Genomic DNA, 22,921 nt, shown 5'->3' with positions numbered 1-22,921 from the left:
CAGACAGAAACAAAGCAAATAGGCACAGCCCACAGAGGTTAGCATCCCACTTTAATGAAAGAATCTGCTGGCAGTGGTGCTCTACCAGCTAACAATGTAGCTCACCAGCGTAGCTCATCTGGAAGCTTCCAGAAGAAATGGAAAGGCCTAGTTAGCTTCAACTCCTAGCCTGCCAGCCTCAGGTCTAGCATCATTCCTTAACTTGGGGTACCTGAAGAGAGGGAGAAAATCATACCCAGCAAAATCTCAAAGCTAATAGGCCACACCTGGAAGTTGAAATGTCTTCCTAGAGCAGTGGTGGTGAACCTATGGCACATGTGCTGTAGTTGGCTGTTGTTATCACCCAAAGCTTTAAAGGTTCATGATTACTGTCCTGGGGGGTCACAAGATCACTTGTAGTCTTTTCCTGAGTGGGATAAGACAAAAGATAGAAACAGCAACAATAAATATGTGCCAGTTTTCACATACCTGGGAGTTTAGTGCTTCCTGTGCCCTGTAAATAGACCACCTTCAGATCCTCCTAAGATCCTACTAAGAAAGGAACCAGACCATTATAGTTTCAGAAAATACAAGCTATGGCACTAGAAGACAATTACAGTGTCCACTTAGCACATCAGCCTAGTAACATAATATAACCAGTGGTCTTTTCAGACAGCACAGCAAATCCAAGTGGCATGCCTGAAATCAGAGCAAAGGCAGCAGCCAGGACAACTAGAGAACCCTCTTCTAGTTAAAAGACTATCAGGGAAAGGGTTAAAAATGAGAGTTAGTCAAATGCAAGCATATGCTGAAATGACCTTTGATGCTGCCTTTCTGCAGGGTGGCTGATTATCTCCTGAGAGAAGAGTATATAGAGAAAACTATTAACACCCAATGACTGACCATTCCCAGGCTCTAGCAAAGGCAGGGGATGATATAGACATGCAGTGGCCTTTTCAGACACTCAAGCCACCTTTGTGTGAACTCTGTATAATATGATTGAAAGCTCTAAAATGTGGTGTGGCATTTTCTCTGTCTTGCCTGCCTAAGGCTCCATCTCATGCAAGATCCTTCCCCAGAGAACTCCTCTTCATCTTTAGTGCTGCCTCATGCCTCAATGTGTGGTAATATATTATATGACTATGCTCCTATCTGCTGTACTTTTTGATAAGCTTACTTTCATCTTTTAAAAATCATTATGTGGCTCTTCTATGTTCATGCAGTCCAAACTTCAAATTTCTGTGACTACAGCCTATATGTGGCCTTCTTGAGCCCACAATTCTTGCATTCTTCAGGTGCCTAAAACTAGCACCATATGAATGATGCTATAGTCTGCCAAGCTGGATCAATAGTTGAGCCATTTTGCATCTTGCTAGTGGTTGCAGAGGCCAGAGAGCCTAGATGATTGAACACAGTGAACCAAATCATAGATAATCAATTCCCATTCTCTAACCTGCTGTCATTGTGGAGCATGCTTCCCTGGGGCTGTTTTCTCAAAGCAAAACCTTTCATTTTTTGCAGTTTTGAGCCTACAAAGGGTGGAATCCTGCTGGTTCTTATAATGCTGTCAAGCCAACTTTTCTATTGCCCTGTTCCAGAGTACTTGGCATTTTAATTTTTTAAATTTAATTTTAATTCTAACCTTTCAGGAACTAAATTCTCCTCTGATCCATCTTTGCAAGTCCCAACTTTAACAGACTTGTTTCTGGCCAAACTCAAATCATTCACCTGGGACATTTGCTCTTGATTCTCAAGGTAGAGCTAGGTCAAAAGCCCCAAAAGTAGTCATGCCACTGCCTCAACATTAGGCTGCCTTGAGATTTCTTCCAACAGATTAGTCTGCCAACCCTAATCTCAATATTCTTCAAAGTCTCTGGATATGAGCAAAATGCTGACAAATTTTTGTCAGAGCATAATACATATGGCTGTGAATCCAGAGCAGTCCTTTTTCCAACTTAAACTTCTCAGACCTGGTCTTTATCAAGTGCATTATTAACATTCTGGTTTTCTGAATTCTGACCATAATCTCTCATTAAGTTCAGCTCACAGCATCCTAGAACTGCTTCTTCAGCTAGCATCTCCACATCTTTCAAAACTTCCCACACAAACCAGTTTCAAAGGTTTCTAAATCACATGGTCAGGTAGCATCATAGCAACAGATTTTGTTACCCCACTTCTGGAAACAAAATCTGTTTAGTTATTTTCTTGTTTCTGGGAAAAAAATACCTGACACCCACAACTTCTGGAATGAGGTTTATTTTGACTCAGTTTCAGCACATAATCAGAAGGCCCAAAGGGAGGGCCCAAAGCCTGGCAGAAGTACTCATGGCATGGTAGCTAGAAATAGAACTCGTGGAGCTGGAAGGGAAATGGATCCTGCCAGTGATCTGCCTCCTCCAACTATGCTTCACATCCCAATATCACATTTGCCTATAAACTCATCATCACATTAATCCACTGATGAGTATCTCACACCCATGATCCAGTCACCTCTCAAAAGCCCCATCTTTGAGCACATGAGGTGTTGGTGGGACATCTAGATGTAAACCATAACAATGACATAAACAGAAATATTAATTCTCTCATAAATTCTTAAGAATAGCCATGATAGTGCTGGGAGTGTAGCTCAGTGGTAGAGCATTTGCTTAGCATGCAGGAGGCTCTGGGTTCTATCCCCAGCATTGAAAACAAACAAATACACAAACAAAAACCATGATAAGAAACCAGGGACAAGGAGCAATGGCAGAGCTGCAGCCTTTTAGGTGTGGGTCTCTTATGGGGCTTTGTAGCTTGGGAGCCATGGTTCATCTTGGACAACACCTGGTTCTCCCTTGGCTCCCCTGTCCCTGACCCTTTCCAGATGACATATTCCAGATGACATGTGGCTCCTGCTCATTTAGCTGAAGTTTTCACTTATGACAGTACACTTCCAGAGGGGCTTGTGTGTGGGTTTGTCAAAAAAAAAAAATGATGTTTTTTTACCATTTGTACTCTCATAAGGGCTTCTCCCCTAAGAAGCTAGTGGTTTAAAGAACTACTTCCCTAATGAATTCTAGACATCTGGAATATAGTAGACCTGAATCTTTTATTAAGATGAGAATGGCCTGTGGAAGTGTGCTCTGCTTTAAAAAAAAAAAAAACAAGCAAATTCAATGACTGCTTGCTGCTGCTAACAGAGAAGTGCCATTTGCCACACTGACCCACCAGGAGTTGACTCACCAGGGTTTGACTGATATTGACAGCTTGATTCCAGAGAATGCTGAAGGGGAATTTTCAGGTGTTCCTTGTGCATCCACTTACCTTTCTTGTGCTGCTCTGAGGAAGGAACCACAGCTCCTCTCTCCCTGGAGGAAACCAAATGGTACCAAATGGTACTGGAGGAAAAATTTGTACCATGTAGGAATCCAACTCATTTCTGGTGGCACTGCTCCATTTATCATAAGTATGTTTTTTGTTCCCAGTGAAAGGGCACTTACTAGTAGACTGAGTTGCCACATAATAGATCTCAGCTGGGATATTCATCCCAGACCTGAAAATATTTGAATTGATGGCTATCTTTAATCATGAGAGTTTTAGGAGTCTGGGATAGATAAGGATCTCTTTTGTTCATATCTGAGTATTAATTATGGCTAGAGAAAAGATTTTCTCACAGTCTTTTAATGGGTACAAGCTTTAAAGTTGTTGCTTCACTTAGTAGCTGTATAAAATTTTGAAGTTTTATCCAATCATCTTCCCCGTGGAGGATACCCAGCACAGTAGCCCTGGTGCACTAGAAGTGGGCAATTGTCCACAAACTTTTTGTCACATTGCTGGACCCAATCAAGGAAAACAGTTCTCCCAGTGGAAAATTACACAAGTTAAGAAAAAAAATAATTATCTGATTTTGGTTTTAGCAGGCATAATGCAGTTATGAAAGGATATAATCAAGCAGAATAAACTTACCTAATTTTTCTCGAATCAGCCTTTTCATTCTTCCTGAAGAGTATCCATAAGCTCTCCAAATATTCACAGGCCTTGAACACAGGCCTTGGTATTGAACACTTGAAGTACTGAACACTTGACTTCTTGGTCTTGAAAAGTCTCAAAAATAACAGGTTTAATTCTTGATAAGTGAACCCAAGATGCATGTCCATGAATATTTGGAGGGCTTGTGGATACTAAGAGAGCAGGGAGAAATACAGGCAGAGAGAGACAGACACAGAGAGACCAAGATCAAAAGAGTAATTAAAAGACCTCCTTCAGGCTTTAGGATCTGTAAGTGTGTATGCTTTTGCATTGCTTTTTCTGGTGTGACCCAGAGACTGGTCTCTCTAGCATGTCTCAGGATTTGGGTTTCCCATGACAGCTGCATGAGAAACTTTGCTCAAGACACTGGAAAGGGCTCCATCCTTATTTTGTATTTTCTTGGGTGAGCAAGGTTTTCAGTCTCACCAAGTAGGGTGTGGTCCTGACCTAAAGGACTACCTCGTGAAACTGCTACAGGTCGTGGGAGAGTCTCCTGATAGTCTTCCCATTTCTGATTACGGAGAAAAAGTACCTCGTGCCTTAAGTGCTTTTATGTACAAGCACTCATTTTCTAGGGGGTTAGGAGTCTCTAACTTCTGGAAAAGAAAAAAAAGCCCTAAGACCACAAAGTTTGTGGACAGGGAGAGAGAGAAAGAGAGAAAGAGAGACAGACAGACAGACAGACAGACAGACAGACAGACAGAGAGAGACAGAGAGAGACAGAGAGAGAGAGAGAGAGACAGAGAGACAGACAGAGAGAGAGAGGAGATAAATTACACTTCAGAGAGCATGGGGTTGAAATAATAATGAAAAGTCTTTTGGTTAAGGTTACCAAAGTCACCTTCTCAATGTCTCTTTTTACTTCTTGCCAAGAAGTGGTTTGCAAGGAGAAAATGTCACTGTCTATGTCTGAGAAATTCTAAAAATTGAAATAAGGAATTTAATCCATGTTTCTGAAGCAGGTTTGCTGACTGCTGTCATAGAAAAAAATTTCAGAAGTCAGTAAGAAGCATGCAAAAGGTTTATTAGAGATTTGGGATGTACTAACAAATCTTTTTATTTAAAGATGAAAAATAAAAATGACAATTTTGAAACAGAGTTTCAAAACAGGGGAATAGGAGAGTTACATTAATTAATACATTGTATAACATTGTCTTCATAGTAGTTATTTAGAGTGCAAAGTATAGGCACAATATTTTATCCAAAGAATATTAGCACAAACTTTTCAATGAATTAAGAAAACTACTTGTATAACTATCTTGTGTATAAATGTATTTTTTTTCTTTTTCCCTTGTTTCCTTTCTCCTATCCCCCATCACAATTGGTCTTTTCTTTTGAATAATTTCTTCCTAATTTGCAATATCTGTTGTACATTTTGGACCTTGCTTACTGCTTCAGTTTCTCACAGTAGTGAGAAATATGATTGTTTACACATGGGTCTGATTTATTTCTCTTAAGAGTATGTTCTCGAGTTGCATCCATTTACCTATAAAAGTCTCAAGTTTATCCTTCTTTTTGGCTGAAGAGTATTATATTTTTAAAAACACATCTTTTTTTATCCATTCCTCCATTGACAGACATTTGGGTTGTTTCCAAGTTTTAGCTATTACAAATTTTTTTGCTACAAAAATGAGTGCACATATATCACTCTGGTATGATGTTTTTAATTGTTCTGGAAAAGGAAATAGTTGGGTGGAATGGGACCTGGAATCCTAGTTTTTAGGGAATCTCCACACTGATTTCCACAGTGGTAGCATCAGTCTATATTCCCCCATGAGTGGACAAGGGTTCCTTTTTCCCACAGCCCAGCCAGCATTGTTATGGGTTGATTTTTTGATGATAGCCATTCTTCCTGGGTTGAGATGGAATCTCAGTGTTGTTTTAATTTGCATCTCTCGAATGACCAGTGATGTTGAACATTTTTTCATGTACTTATTTGTCATTTGTATTGCTTCATGTGAGACATATGTAGTCAACTCAGATGCCCATTTTTGGATTGGATCTTTGGAGTGTCTGATTTTTTTCGGGTCTTTATATGTTCCAGGTACAAGGCCTTTGTCTGAGGGGCAACTAGCTAAGCTTTTTGCCCAACCTGTGAGTTGTCTTTTCACTGCTGATTTCTTTTTTGTGCAAAGGCTTTTTAATAAGGTGAGATCCCGTTTGTTGATTCCTTCTAATACCTTCTTTGCAGTTTGGGTTTTCTTCATAAAGTCTCTGCCTACATCTATGTCTTAGAGATTTCTACTTATATTCTCCTCCAGTAAATTTAGTGTTTCCATTTTAATGTTGAGATCTTTGATCCATTTTGACTTTAATGCATGGTGGTATACACAGGTCTAGTTTTAGTCTTTGGCATGTGTAGAGCCAGTTTTACCAGCTGCATTTATCAAAGAGACTATCTTTTTTTAGATGAACGCATTTGGCTCCTTTGTCAAAGATAAGGTGACTGAGTGTGTTTGGGGTTGCACTTGCTCTTCTGTTCTGTTCCACAGATGCTTAGGCCTGGATTTTTGCCAATACCAAGCTGATTTTGTCATAGTAACTCTGTAGTACAATTTCAGGTTGGGGATTGTGCTGCCCCCTGACTTACCTTTGTTGCTCAGAATTGCTTTTGCTGTTCTAGATCTCCTGTAGTTCCAAAAGAATTTCAGGAATGTTTTATCTAGATCTGTGAGGCATGCAATGATTTTTTTTTAATTTCTTTTTTTTGTCTTTTTCTTTTTTACCAGTATCAGGGATCGAACTCACGACTGCACACCTGCAAGGCAGGCGCTTATGCCGCTGAGCTAAATCCCCAGCCCCATGCAATGATATTTTGATTGGAATTACATTAAATCTGTATAGCAGTTTTAGGGCCATTTTCACTATGTTGGTTCTTCCTATCCAAGGGCAAGGGATATCTTTGTATTTTCTGATATCCTCTTTGGTCTCCTTTTTTAGGGTACTGTAATTTTCATGATACAGATGTTTTACTTCCTTTGTTAATTGATTCCCAAGTATTTCATTTTTTTGGATGCTGTTATGTTTTCCCTAATTTTTTCTCTGTCAGTTTGTTGCTTGTGTACCGGAAATACTATTGATTTTTGAGTGTTGACTTTGTATCCACAACACTGTTTAATTTGGATTTTAAATCTACAAGATTTTTGGTGGAGTTTTGGGGATCTTCTATGTAGAGTATCATGTCACCAGCAAATAATTATAATTTAACTTCTTTCTTCTGATCTTTATTCATTTTATTTTTCCCTCTTGTTTAATTACTCTGGGTAATGTTTCCAGAACTGTATTGAATAGGAGTGGTGATAATGGACATCCTCATCTTGTTCCTAATTTTAGAATGAAAACTTTCAGTTTTTGACCATTTAACATGATTTTGGCTTTTAATTTGTCATAGAGGACTTTTATAAGATTGAAGTAATTACCATCTATTCCAATTTTCTATACAGTTTGTATCATGAGTAGGTGTTGGACTTTGTCAAATACTTTTTCTGCATCCATTGAGATAATCATTTAATTTTTGTCTTTTCTGTTAATGTGGTGTACTACATTTATTGATTCGTTGAGCCATCCCTGCATCCCTAGGATCAATCCTACTTGGTCATGATGTATAATCTTCTTGATGATTTACTGCATTCTGTTTGCCAGTATCTTATTGAGGGTTTTTGCATCTATGTTCATTAGGGAAATTGGCCTGTAGTTTTCTTTTTTGGTTGCATTCTTTGGATTTGAATCAGGGTAATACTTGCTTCCAGAAATGATTTTGGAAATACTGCTTCCCTTTCAATGTCTTTATAGAGTTTCAGCATTAGTTTTTCTCTAAATTTTTTGTAGACTGTAACAGTGAATTCATTGGGGCTTGGGTTTTTCTTTCTTGGTAGGTTTTTATTTACATTTTCAATTTCATTGGCTGATATCAGGTTATATAGATATATAGATATATTTTTATATCTTTGTTATTTAGTTCTGGTAATTTTATTAGGCCTAGGAATCTGTCCATTTCTTCTGTTTTTCCATCTTATTAGAATATAGGTTCTCATTGTAGGTATTTTATAATCTCCTACATTTCTGTGGGATCCATAATGATTTCCTCCTTTTGCTTGATGCTGGTTCTCCCCCTGGAAGGGCTGCAGTCTGCCACAATTTTAATTTATTCTTTCAGAGAACCAACTCTTTGATTCATTGATTCTTTGGATTGTTTTCTTAGTCTCTATTGCTTTAATTTCTGCTCTGATTTTTATAATTTCCTCCCTATTTTTTGGCTTTGGCCTTGACTTGCTCTTGTTTTTCTAGATGTTGAGGATGTATAGCATCAGATTGTTTATTGTGTTTGTTCTGTTTTCCTGATGTGGGAACTCAGTGCAATAAATTTTCCTCTGAGGACCACTTTCATTGCATCCCACAGATTCTGGTAAGTTGTTTGCTTGTAGATATTGTTTAATTTCTTCTTTAATTTCCTCTGTGATCCACCCTTTGCTCAAGAGTGTATTATTGAATTTCCATGTGTTTGTGGGGTTTTTGTAGTTTCTTTTAACATTAATTTCTAGTTTTATGGTATCATGATCTGATAACATGCATGGGATAATTTCAATTTTTTTGCATTTACTTAAGTATGTTCTGTGGGCTAGTATGTGGTCTATTTTAGAGCATGTCCCATGTATTTCTGAGAAGAATGTGTATTCTGTTGTTGTTGGATAGAAAACTCTGTATACGTCTATCAAGTCCATTTGTTCACAGGTATGATTCAGTTGTTACTTATTTGCTGATTTTCTGTCAGGTTGATCTGTCCCTTTGGTGTGTTAAGGTCTCCTGTAATTGTGTTATTGCTTATTTGATTTTTCATTTCTGTTAAGGCTTTGTATACCTGGGTGCTCTGGAATTTGGTGCATATATATTTAAGATTGTTATCTCTTCCTCCTGAAGTTTTCCTCTAATTAGTATGTAGTGACCTTCTTTATCTCTTCAGATCATTCTTTGTTTGAAGTTCACATTGTCTGCAAACATAATAGCTACCCTCACTTTTTTGGGGTTCTAGTTTCATGAAGTATTGTTTTCCATCCTTTGATTTTCAGTCCATGAGTTTCCTTTTGGGTAAGATGGGTTTCTTGTAGACAGCATATGGTTGGATGTTGTTTCTTGATCCATTCTGCCAGTGTGTTTATTTTAATTGGTGAATTGAGACCATTTACATTAATGGTTATAACTGTTATATATTGGTTTATTGTTGACATGTTATCTTTTGCTTGTTGTATCTTTAACTTTGCATTCTGTTTAATTGTCTGCCTTGCTTAGTTGTTTTTCATATGTGTATCTAGAATGTGTTTCAGTATTCTTTGCAGGATTGGTTTGGTGATCATGAAGTTCTTCAGCTGTTCTGTGTCATGGACATATCTGATTTCTCCATTCATTTTGAAGGACAGTTTTTCAGGGTACAACAGTCTAGGTTGGAAGTTGTCTTCCTTTAGGATCTGAAGTACTCAACTCCATGCTCTTCTTGTCTTTTTTGTTTGTGTTGAGAAGCCTGCTGTGATTCTGATAAGTGTTCCTTTATATGTGATCTATCTTTTCTTTCTAACAGCTTTTAATATTCTATTCTTATGTTGGATTTCTGGGATGGTGATTATTATATGTCTAGGTATAGTTTTATTTTGGTTATGGCTATTTGGAGTTCTATATGCTTATTAATTCATATGTCAGTTTCCATTCTCATGTTTGGGAAATTTTCAGCTATTACTTCTATAAATAACCTCTTGGTATCATTTGTGTTTTCCCTTTTTTTTCATTTATCCCTATTAATCTTATGTTATTTTTTTGTGCACCATCTTGCAACTGTTGAATTGTTATTTCCTGATTCCTCGTTATTTTTTAAAGATCTTTCCTGTTCACTAGCTGCAATCTTGTCTTCGAGGCCTGAAATTCTATCTTCACTTTCACTGAGGTGATTTTGACAACTTTCAATGGAAATTTTGATTTTGTGTGTCTCTCTGAATCTGCTTCATTTATTACATTTGTTTCTTATATTGTTCATCCAGGAATTCTGTTTTTGCATTGTTCCTCTAATTTTTTAACTGTGTCTTCTTTAGATGTGTTCAGCATTTCTTTCATTACTTTTTATCATTTCTTCTACGTGGGAAATTATTTCTAATTTGAATTCCTTTAAAGCTTTCCAGAGCTGCTTCTTTATTTCAGTTGCTATTATTTCAGGTGTATGGCTTATATTTTCTTCTATGTACATGGCTCCTATGCTTTATTGGGATGGGCTGAAGGTTCGAGACTGAATTTTGGTCTTTCATCTTGTCATTTTCCTATATTTCCACATTTCAAGTGATGTTCCAAAGCTTCCCCTGGGCATGTTGGAAATTGCCTCCTATAACCTCAGCTCCTGAGACTGAATGAAGGTTGCTGAGTGTGGTCCACACAGGCCTACATGACCTCCTATGCCACCTCTAGTGTTCCAGGAAGCTGGGTGGGCTCCTAACCACTGTGGGTGATGGTCCAAAGCTCTCCCTGGACTAGCACCAATGTGCTGGAACTTACCTCAGGTCCCCTCAGCTCCCCTGATTGAAGGAAGGTTATGGGACATGGTCTGGTGAGCCTGGGAAACCTCCTGAGCCTAGTCCAGTGTGTCTGGAAGCTGGGCAGGCACTTAACTGCTGAGAGCCATGATCTTAGACTGTCTACCGGCCCGCACCAGTGTACTAGAACTCACCTCACTGTGCCTCAGCTCCCCCAGATTGAAAGAAGGTTGCTGGGTGTGGCCCAGGTGGGCCCCTGAAAACTTCAGAGCCCAGTCTAATGTGGCTGGAAGCTGAATGGGCACCTACCCGCTGGAAGCGATGATCTTAAACTCTCCCTGAGCTGCGCAAGTGTGCTGGAACTCACCTCATGCAGCCCAGATCCCAAGATTCGGGTTGGGTCTTTGGAACTGCATTTTACTTCTTTGTCTTGTCATTTTCTATTTTCCATGTTATTTTGTTTTCTGTTCTGATGCTTATAGATTTCTTATAGGTAGCCTTATCACTGGAGTTTGTTCCTCTGAATGTCTTTCTAAATGTAGGTGATTCTTGGTCTTTATATCTATCCCAAGACCCTACCTTACCAATATATTAAGACTCAGTGTTGCTATTTATTTGATTTAGAGCCCATTCCTTTAGTACTGGACTATGATGATGGTTATGACCCCTTACAATTGTAGTGTTGTCTGTCATATGGGGGAAAAACTGATTATAGCATGTATGACATCCTGGTTAAAGGAGTTCAGTGGGTAATAACAACAGTCATAAGTAAAGCCTGGCTACCGACAAACTGTGGTAACTATTAGCCTAATATCTATAACCTTAGGAGGAAGATTTACAGAAATATAGTATAATCCAACTTATACCAGGAACTTGTATGCAATGATTTTCCACTTCGTAGAGTGATTTTACCCTGTTATGTGTGTGTGTGTGTGTGGGGGGGGGTGTTTCAAGAGGATAAGGGGTAGGATGGAAAGATGAATGGGGTTAAATATAGTAGAAGCAAGGTTGTAGGGCACAGGCTGATCATACAGGTTTGGGATGACTGTAGGACATAGGCAAGCAGGATTGGAGGAGAAGACCTACAAGTTTTCAAGTGAACCAGAAAGCAAAGAGAGAGTAGTCAGATGAAAGTATCATAGAGTCAAGTGAGATAGTTGACTAATGAGAGGAAGAAGATGAGTAGATTAAAACAAGGAAAGGTTAGAACCCAGGTATGGTGGTGCATGCCTGTGATATCAGCACTTTGGAGGCTAAGGCAGGAGGATCATTGTGATTTTGAGACCAGCCTGGGCTGTAAAGTGAGTTCAAGGCCAGCTTGAACTGCATAGCAAGACTCTGTCTCTTAAAAAAAGGCGGGGGGGGGGGGTCCAAATTGTGAATGAGAGAGAAAGAAGAAAAAGAGAAAGGAGAAAGAAAAAAGAAAAACCAGTAAACAAAAATAACCTCACACACAGAAAAAACAACAACATACAGAAAGAAAAACAAAACAGAACAGAGAGAAAACAAAAAAAGAAATGGAAAACAAAAAAGAAACAAACAATGAAAACAAAACAAATCATTAATCCAGCTGAATACCAAGAGGGAAACCAATCAGAAAAAAATGAAAGTAGTGAAATTCCTCTAATGTCTACACATTTTGTGGTAGGTCCAAGTTGGATTCCAGAAATGTGTATTTGGGCCAAGTTGTGGAGGAATTTTTCTGGGTTTGAGTCTCATCTTTGACTCTGGATTTGGAGGATGCGATTAGTTTTCTGTGGCTAGAGTTCTCCCCAGTCATTTAGAAAAGAAAAATAAATTATAAGAGAAGGGGGCAGCCCTCCCCACCCACTTCCATTCCTTGTGTTGCTGTTCCCAAGCACAACACTGGTTCTCCTAACCATGTTATTACTGTTGCATAAGACATTTCCATACCTTTAGCTCATCTGTCCGTCATGTTCACCTTAGCTAGGGTCCTACTGTATTATTGGCATTTCTGCAGGTTTCCAGGCCCTGAGTCCTGCCAGTGGAAGGAGGAGGGGGCACTCAGAAGTCTCTTGCCAGTAGCACCTTCCAGGGTCGATGGAGCAAGTGAGGAACCGATCTAAAACTCACAGCCAGCTGCCACCATCCCAGGTTGACTGAAGAAGGTAGGAGGCAATCTCAGCCTTAAAGAATTTGTTTTAATTAATACAACTAGTAAACTGATCAAAGTATCATATGTACATTAAAATTGTAATGTATTTATAATCTATGAAAGTTAAAGTTGTCAGACTATACTTCTTTGGGAGAGGGCTAGGACTTTGTGATTTTCAAATACTTCGTGTGTCACTGGATGAAAATTCCTTATCTGAGGAGTTCTGAATCAATTTCACCTGATTTTTGTTTTTATTGGTGTAGACAACAAGAACAATTGCTTATATAAATTTGTATGTGGCAATGCCATAGCTGTCTTCTGCTTTGTGAAAGCAGAAGGTGGAGCCAAAAGCCACTCCACATCTCTTACCAAAAACCAAAATAATTAATTGATCTGGGCTACTTCCTGGGGTGTGTGTCTTCTCCCTGGGTTATGCCACTCACCCTGTCTCAACCACATAGGATCTAAGGACAGTCTAAAGAGATACCACCCTGTTTGTGGGTGGAGGACTCCCAGAGGTCTGGAGGTCCTAAGGCCCAGCTCCTCAGAGACTACTTGCTCTAGTAATGTGCTTGATGGCCCTGACTTGGACACCCTAAGACCCCATCTGATACTCAGGGGTAATGCAGGGGGAGTTGGAGGTGCCAGAGTGGGACTGGGTTGCTCAGGGATGGAGCAGGAGTGGGGAGCCCAAGGTAGCCATGGTAATCTGTAGTAGAGTGCAGGGTCATGACCCTCCTCACCCCCAGAAGAGATTAGGTCCTGGATTTAACACAGGCAGAGAGCAGGAAGAAACTTGTCGGTACAAAGGGGTCACAGAGAGGAGAGGGTGGTGTCTACCAGCTGTGCCAGGGGCACCCTGCTGTAAGAATGAAGTGTGTTAAGTATGCATATATGGTGTGTGGTGTAGTATTAGGTGTACGCAGTGTGCACAACGTGCATGTAGAGCATTTTGTGTTCATGTGTGTGCCTGTTGTGTATGGGGGAGGATAGGATGGGTGTGCACAGCATGCACCCTGAACCTGATCCTACCTATGCCATGTTCCACCTGTGCTCCATCCACTTGCACCCCAGCTCTCAGCTTAGATGTAGTAACCATAGCAAGAGATGACCCTGCCATCAAGTGCCCTGTGGGCAATGAAAGTGTTGCACTTTGCTGACAGTGGGTGTGGGGAAGGGAAGGCCACACAGCCCAAAGAGGTGAGCTGTGTTGCCCAGCTGCAAATCATTCCCCATGTTAGTCTCCCTCTTCAGGGAACACCAAGAGGGTCGACCTGATGCCCCACATTTTTCCTGACCCTGCTGCTTGCCTGTGGGGCCTAGGAAGGCAGGATTGCAGAATCATTTTGGCTGTTCAGTCTCCCAGGAGTACCTTGTGAAAAGCACTTATTGCTATCAGGTGGAAGATGGCAGGCACTGTAATCAACTCCTATATAGGATCTCAGTTACTGCAGATGCATCTGCCCATTCTAAAGATGGGAAAATCACGGCTTTAAGGAACCCCAGGCAGTACTGCAGGAAGAGTTGTCCTGTTGTATGAACCTACAGGTACCCTTTCTGGGTCTGTGGGAAGTCCTGTAATTGGCTGCCACCTTGTATCTGCAGCCGCACCACCTTAACTCCCTCTAGGAGTTAAGTTTGGTAGTTAAGCAGCACCTTGCCTACCTAGCTTGTTTGGCCTAGCCTATTCAGGAATTATGCTAATCAGCCTACCTTATGAGTCCGAGCAGGGGAAATTTGAATTAACCTATAACCCTCAGTCTTGCCACTGTTGCTAAGTTACTGGCTGAATCTCAGAACCCAACATCCTTCTTCCCCAATACCCTACATATAGGATACTTTTTCCTTGAATAAACGAGACTTGATTGGACTTCATCTTGTCTCTGTTCTTTGCGTCTCATTTCCTTTTCATCCCCACTCCCCCTCTAGGGTCTCTGTGGACTTAACCCAGGCCAGGACATGGGTCCTCAGCTCCCTCTCCACAAAATAAAAGGTTGATAAAGGGTTGAAGGACTCTCACATTTGACCAAAGCTCATCTTTAATTGAGAGAAACTGGGCTAGTTCTAGAATGGATTTGCTTGCATCAGCAAGTATAACAATGGGGAAATGCCAGGGCAGGGGCCATTGGGATTGAACTTGGAGATATCCATTGTTATAGTTGATACATTATGTCAACTTGAGAAGTCTAGAAGCTTAACTAAGTGACTTAGCAGCTCTACATCCCTGATGTAGAGGACAAAAAATTGCCACCGTAGGATGTTTTGTGTGTCAATCTGAGAAGGTCAGAAATTTAACTAAGTGATTTAGTATCAGACCAAGGTCCTTACTTTGTAACATCCACAGCTTATGCAGAAAGAGGGCATGCAGATGATGTGAGGTGCTACATCCACCCAAGGGGCATAGCCAGCTTGTAATATAAGGGAGGAAAAGAGGCTTGCTCTGCCCTTCTTTTTGCTCTTGTTTGCTTTGTTCTGCTACCTTGAAGTATTGCCCTTGTGTTATGCCACTCTGCCTTGGAGGGACATGGACTGAAACTTCCAAAAACTGTAAGCTAAATAAACCTTTCCTTCCTTCATTTTGGAGGTCAAGTATTTTGTCACAGCAATGAAAAAAAAAAATAACCAAGACACTTATGTTCCCCTCCCCAGGCCACCCAGAGGCACTGTAGACAATACCACTTTTTCATCCTATTTAACATGAGGCAGTCGTGGGACACTAGTATTCATTCATTCATGAGCTTTATCAATACAAGATTGTAGAGTGTGGTGCCCAACAGCATTAGAAGTATCAGGCCAGCAGCTATTGCGCTGCAGGTTAGTGAGGAATGCAGAGTCTCAGGCCTGCCCACACCTTCAGATTGAGGGGTATGTTTGTGACCTAATGGTGAGACACGCTCAGATTTGAGAAACATTGATCCTGGTCAGCCTTTGTGCAAGGCATAGGGCTACAGAATCTCTTCTCTCATAGGATCCCAAGAGATCTGGGCACTGAAAATCCTAATTCTCTGAAGTACTGGTGTTCACTCAGGCATCATTTGAAACTTGAGCAAACTCTAATTGCCTATCCCTACCCAGATCTCAGTCTAAGCAGCACCACTGCTATTGAAGAGGAGGAGGAGGAAGAGGAGGAGGGAGGGGGAGGGAGGGGGAGGAGGAGGAGGAGAAGGAGGAGGAGGAGGTTCACAAATCATCTCACTATTTCAGAAACTGCTTGACAAGGACATCAAGGAGTCATGCGGAGCCCTCGAATACCACTTCCTGGTGACAGCCTGCAGAGCCAGCTCTAAATGGGAGGTACCTTCTGGCAAAGGGGGATTTCTGGGAACACCCTGGTCAGTTCCCAGATGTCTCATGTGTTACCACCAGCACCTGGACTAAACACATTCAGAGAAGGTCATGAGTGGTTCACTGAGGTTGTGTATGGATAACATACAAATGTGACTTGTCCCCAGTCATCTCCTTGTAGCTAGAGAATGCAGGGTTTAACTTTGTTTCAGCCATGGTTTTCACTGGGATTTGTTTCAGGTGAGCTGACAGCAAGGTGGACTTTATACAGCAAGGCAGTGTATAGTGATTGCAAGTGTTCTGAACTCAGCCACTTGGTAGCCAAGGGAGAGCTCGGGGTGTTCAGGATATACAGTGCATCTTTCAGGAGACCTTAGTGAGTCTTTGGAGGCTGGCCATGAGGAAGACACATGTGGAAGGCATTCAAGAAGCTTCAGGGCTGGCCTTATGGGTCAGGTAAGAGGAGGCAGGCAGGAGCTGAGTGACCTTGATGAGCTTGCCCCTGACCAACCTCTTTCATCTACTTTGTCTATTATTTCATCAGTATCTTTCTTTAAATCAGCTTACTCATTGTTGTTTTTTGTTGTTATCATTTGTTTGTTTTGCTTTTTGGTACCAGGGATCAAACTCATAACCTTGTGCTTGCCAGGCAGGCACTTATGCTGCTGAACTAAATCCCTGGCCCCTTGTTATTTTTAAGTTAATTTGAAAAGTAAAAATAATTTATAACAGATATAAGCCAGGCACAGTGGTGCATACCTTTAATGTCAGCATTCTGGGAGATCATGGCAGGAAGAGTATAAATTTGGGCCCGATTTGGGTAAGTTAGCAGCTTATCAAAATCGTGCCTTAAAATTAAAAGAAGGGAGTGAGACTGAGTACATAATTAAGTGTGAAGGTATTGGGTTTAACTACCAGTACTGCAAAAAGAAAAAAAGAAAAGAAAATTCACATACATGAAGAAATAAAGAACAGTAGTAAAGATTTTTTCTCTTTTTTTTTAAATTTTATTTTGAAAGTATACAACAGAACAAGTCAGAATAAAGCCAACTAAGATCGTACAGTGAAATTGGTATAGAACTTCACAGCAGGTTACTGGGATAACAGTAATAGGTATCACAGTATATTTTGTTATCTTTATAATAGTTGTTCTTTCAATCACGTATATCAAAATGAGATGAAAGATAGAACACTATAGAACTTATCAAAACAGAATATTGAATAGAGTAGTACCATTAATCAGAAAAGAGCAAAACAGTAATAAAAATATTTGCCTTCAAAGAAATGGTAGAAAGAAGTCCCCCTTATTTGCTATGGTCAAACTCCCAGGAGACACTCAGATTTCTGGTTCCCATTTGCTAGTGGGTGGGTGCGGGGGAGAAGGAGGATAGGGGAACTGGGATATCTGACTCTAGGCCATGTAGCAGAAGGTTCACTATTGCTTAGCAGGAAAGCAGGATGGTCATTTGTTTCCACAGCATCCTCAGTTCTAACATGGCATGGATCTCAGGAGACACTGCTGGTTCTCCCCCTGGAAGGGCTGCAGTCTGCCACCCTGCCTCCACTTACCAGGGAGGGGAGGTGCTGGCTTGGCTTCCCAGAGTCCTAAGTTCCAACATGGCGTGGATCTCAGGAGACACTGTTGGTTCTCCACCTAGAAGGGCTGCAGTGGGCCACACTGCTGCCGCTTACCAGGCAGGGGAGGTGCTTGCTTGGCTTCCCAGGGTCCTAAGTTCCAACATGGCGTGGATCTCAGGAGATGCTGCTGGTTCTCCCCCTGGAAGGGCTGCAGTCTGCCACACTGCCTCTGTTTACCAGGGAGGGGAGGTGCTTGCTTGGCTTCCCAGGGTCCTAAGTTCCAACATGGCATGGATCTTAGGAGACACTGTTGGTTCTCCCCCTGGAAGGGCTGCAGTGAACAGTAGTAAAGATTACATGCAAAAAATGTAAGTCAGAATTAATGATCTATATTTCATTTTCCTATAGTATTTTTTAAAGTTTATTTAATTAATTTATTTATTTTTTGGTACCAGGGATCGAACCCATACATCACGTTTGCCAGGCAGGTGCTTATGCCACTAAGCTAAATCCCCAGCCCTATCCTTTAGTATTCTTTTTAAATTGCATAAAAAGTATAAACCCACGCTGACTTGGCAAACAATGTATACGTGCAATAATGTATAAAGATATTATAAAGGTATAACAACACAGGTAGGGAACACAAGTATTTAGCAGCAGAAGTAGAAGGCAGGGGTTTTGTTAGTGACCAATTAATGAGAGTTACCATAAAAACAAAAGAAAATGGATCTAACAGCTTCTAGATGAAGCAAACAAAATTAATCAAAGATTAATTGGAATTAGTTAAAAAATCAGAAGATGACACAAATGGAATAAAAAAAAAACCTGTGTACTGAAATAATAACAGAAAACTCCCCAAGTAAAGGAAAAGAAATTAACACATAAGCAAGGCATATAGAACCCTCAAATACCCATAATCAGAAAATAACCTATCCATAGCCCATCATAGTCAAAATACTAGAAATCTAGCACAAGAACAAAATCTTAAAAGTGGTTAGAAGCTGGAAGTGGTGATGCATGCCTGAAATCCCAGCACTTGTGAGGCTGAGGCAGGAGAACTGTTGTTTGAGACCAGCTTGTCTACAAAGTGAGCTCAAGGCTAACCTGAAATGCATAGTGAGACCCTGTCTCAAAAAGACAATAAAAAAAGTGGTTAGATAAATGTAACGAATCATTTATAAAGGAAAACCAATTTTCCAAGATTCTAACACTTCAATCAAGGGTCCTACAAGTAAATCCAGTTCTAGCCCTTATTATTTGCCATTAACACAGACTCCATAGGTTAAAAACTCAGTCCTAGAAAGAATGCCCCCATCTCAGATCCAGCTGATCAGAGATCATCAAGTTACTCACATATCTACAAATGTTAGGGTTCTTTCTTTGGTTTGTAATTCACAAGAACAGTTTCCAGGACTGAGTTAAGCAGCATACTGTACTTACCATTCCAGCTTATAAAAAAGGAACAGCTACACAATGAGGTATGTACAGCAAGGGGGCAAAAAGCTCCCATGCCTTTTTGAGGTGTGTTACTCTTCCAAGGATCTGGAGCACAGGACCTCCTATATTCTTTGTTGTGTGCTATGCGCACCCAGGATACTGATGCGTTCACTAACTTAGTTATGGTGGAAAGCAACTAACTAGTTACAAATAACAGGTATTCCTATCACCTAGGAATTTACACAGTGTTTTGGGAGCTCAGGAATCAGGGACAAAGACCAAATATTTATCTTCTTATTATATCATATCTTCTCAGACTCAACCATAGAGAAGAGGATCTTTCTAACTCAATATATGGGACACAAAGGAAGACATCACAAGAAAACTAGAAACCAATATACCTTGTGTATCTAAATGCATAAACCTCAACAAAACACTTGCTGAGAGCAGCAGAATATGAAAAGGATTAGATCACACAACCATGTGGGATTTATCCCAGAAATGTGAAGCCGATTCAACATGTGATAATCAATTCACCTCCCTGTAAGTCTGCACCATTTGCAGACTGTGGGGGAGGAGAACAAGAGGCCAAGAAGAATCCAAGCTCTCCTGCAAGCCAGAGCCATGTGTGGGCCACTGAGGGGAGAATCCCTTCTAGAATGCAGGCTGGGAGACAAGAAGAGCTAAGGTTCCCCCCACCCCGTAAGCAACTGGCTGATCCAGAGAAACACAGGCTGCAATGTTAGCTATTAAGGTAAAACACAGCTTAATGCTTGTAGTGTTTTGTTTTGCCATTTTACTGCAATTCTGAAAAGCTCCATGAGATGTCACTTCTATGTTATAGGTGAGACAGAGGTCAAGTTATTTGTCTCGAGTCTGATTACAATTAAAGTTAGCTACACATTCCAAATCCTTTTATCTAACCACTAGGCTACAAGCTCTGAAAGCTGGCCATAGCAAGATTGAGTCATCTGTGTCAAACCCAATAAATCAGAATTGGGACATTAAGGATGGAAAGTTCTTACACACATAGGCCTATAACAAGGATCCTTACCAAGACTCCCTGGCAGGCTCCTGCAAATACCTATGCCAGTAACAAAATCATCTGCAAGGGTTTTCCAAACTGCAGCTACCACATAAGTCACAGGGACAGTTTGACTCATACACTGTCTCCACTAATGAACTGAAGCTAATTCCTACCATAAACCCCTGTAAGCAACTAGCTCTCTTTCACTACATTAGTGTACTCCTCATGCCTTTAAAAGTTCCCCATTGCCTCATCCTCCTTGGATAGGTCCATATTCTCCACAACATTTATCATCTCTCCTCCTCCCAAATAAACTCACTAGTCCTCACAATATCTACGCTCTTTCTACTCCTTCTTCCTTTCCCCCCATTCAGGCTAACAAACCAAAACCATAACAAAAAGGACACCACCTGACAAACAAAACCAGTTGGAATTGTTTTTGTCTGTAGGGAGCAAGTCTGGACTCCCAGGCGTTGCAGGGATGGAGCAGGGAGGAGCAGGAAAGCTCCGGGAGGTCGCAGAGCCTCACCACTCAGACCTCGCCGCCACTGAGGGGCGCGCGCCGACCTTGCACGAGCCATCCCGAAGCCCAGCGCAGCGCCCCAAGATGCCCAAATCCGCCGCCTGCAGCGGGAGGGCGGAGAGGCGCGGCGCGCGCGGGGAGGAGTCGGGGGCGGGCTTCAGCAGCCCCGCCTCCCATCCCGAGAGCCAGCTAGGCTCTGCGCGCTCCTCTCCAGGGTTCCGAGGGCTCCAGTGAGCGCTGCACCTGGCAAAGGGTGGGCTGCCTCCACAACTGGGGAGCCTTGGAGGAAGGGAAAGGAGACCCTCGCCTTGGCTGCAGCATTTAAGGGACGCCAATTATTGGTTAAGATAAACACTAATAAAACTATTATTTAAAAATTCAACTTAATAAGTTAAATAAAGAGCAATGTTGGAGTCTGAAGAAAAGGAGATTCTAATCTTTAATTTTTAAAATTTGTTTTTTGAAGCAAGGTCTTGCTATGAACTCACTATGCAGCGCAGGCTGGCCTCTGACTCATGGCGATCCTCCTGCCTCAGCCTCTCCAGTGCTGGGATTACGGGTGCACTACAATGACCAGTTTAAAATTTTGATATTTTGTTCATAGTGTATTTCTTTTAGCTTTTAAAATGTTGCATTATAATATTTAATAACTATATTGAACATCTTGAGTCTAAGTATGTCCCATTAATTTTGTGCTGTAGGTGAGTACTAGAGTTGCTCTGTTTGCCTCATTCTGGGAACTACTCTGCTTTGCAGTCAGTCACTTTTGATATAGTGATAGCAGGAGTCTAGTGACCTCGTCTCTCCCAGAAGGTGCCTGAGGTTTAGCAGGGCATTTCCAGAGGCTCAGGTACAGGATTTTAGAAACGCTTTAGGCTTGTTCTAGGACAGTGCCTCAGAGGAGGGCAAGAAAATAAGGATTATGTTAACTTCCAGGATACTAACCCAGACTCTACAAATGAATTTATTAACATTTTTTTTCTGTTAAATCATTACCACATTAGATAGTAGGGTTTTTTTTTTTCATTTTTTAAAAAAAAATCTTTTTATTGGTACCGGGTATCGAACTCACGACCGCCTGTTTGCAAAACAGGTGCTTATGCCGCTGAGCTAAATCCCCAGCCCCTAGATAGTAGTTTTATTATTTTTAAAAATAGTAAAAGTTAAAAACTTCAGTAATACCTAAGAAGCTTGGTGCGATTGTGCAGAAGTGTATTCCTGCACTCTGGGAGGCTGAGGCAGGAAGACTGCAAGTTTGAGTCCAGCATGGGCAACTTAACAAAATCCTGTTTCAAAATTAAAAGTTAAAAGGCAGGGTGTGGGGGAGAGCTGGGTAATGTTATCCAAAGCTTTATATGAAAGATAACTTGAAGTAATTTACAAAGTAGTCCTGTCCCTATAGTAGTTACTAGAAACAAATACTAGCATTTTGTTTTATCCTGGAACAAATTGCTTAACTCTCAATGGAAGTAAAGAAATATCTGGCTTTACTATTTGATATCACTATTTTAGTATCTGAGTATTTGGTTTTAATTTTTTCCTGAGACAAAATTGTTTATTTCTTTATATTTCAGTGGTTTCTTGAAACCTAGTACATATTATGTAACAATAATTATAATACAAATAAGGATCCATTAACATCTCTGTAATCCCACTCACCTTGGGCATGAATTTCTAGGGGAGTAAACTGAAGAAACAACATTGTGTATTTATCTAAATTCAGATCTTCCTAGCTATCAGGGTCTTCTGTTATGATAGCAGTTTCTTTGTTATGTGGTTACTTGCTAAATGCATTATATATGAACTATTAATATGTATGTTTACCCTATGTACTAATATGCCCTGTGTTTTGTTGTGATGTGGCCATTTCCTATGAAATCCTCTACATAATTCCCAACTAAAATGACAGGAAATTGTGCCACCTTCTCGAACTCCACTCTTGTTCATCTGTGCTATTCTGAACACTGGTATGGGACCCATTTTTGTAAATGTTTAATCTCTCTGAGCCTGCGATTTCTTTCCAAAAAATCACCTTCCTCAGCTGCTTGACTCTAAGAAACTTTCCCAGTTGTATCTGCTGATGTTCCCAGACATCAGCTCCCCTGTTCCTCTGTTCCAGACGGACTTGTCTGGCAACTCACTGTTCCCAAGGACTTGGTATAGGCAACTGAGTTAGATAGAAATACTATAGGCAGTCAGACAGGGTGGGGCCCTCAAAGGAGCCAGTGCAGAAGGGCAGATACCTTGCAACTGTGGGAGAGACAGACACCTCCACTACGGGCCAGACCACAACAAAAAAGATAATTCCAATGCAACCACACACTTACTAAAGATAAGCATCAGGAATTGATATTCCCAGTAAGTCTCTATCACCCTGAGGAAATCAAGAGCCACCATCACACCTCCCTACAGGAAGAGTCACTGCTCTTTAAGCAGGCTGGATTGCTACATGACTCCCTTCC

The sequence above is a fragment of the Cavia porcellus genome, unplaced genomic scaffold (assembly GCF_034190915.1).
Source record: "Cavia porcellus strain 051 isolate PalLab524CR breed Dunkin Hartley unplaced genomic scaffold, mCavPor4.1 scaffold_16, whole genome shotgun sequence".
In the NCBI taxonomy this organism is placed as follows: domain Eukaryota; kingdom Metazoa; phylum Chordata; class Mammalia; order Rodentia; family Caviidae; genus Cavia; species Cavia porcellus.
This window is presented reverse-complemented; position numbering follows the sequence as displayed.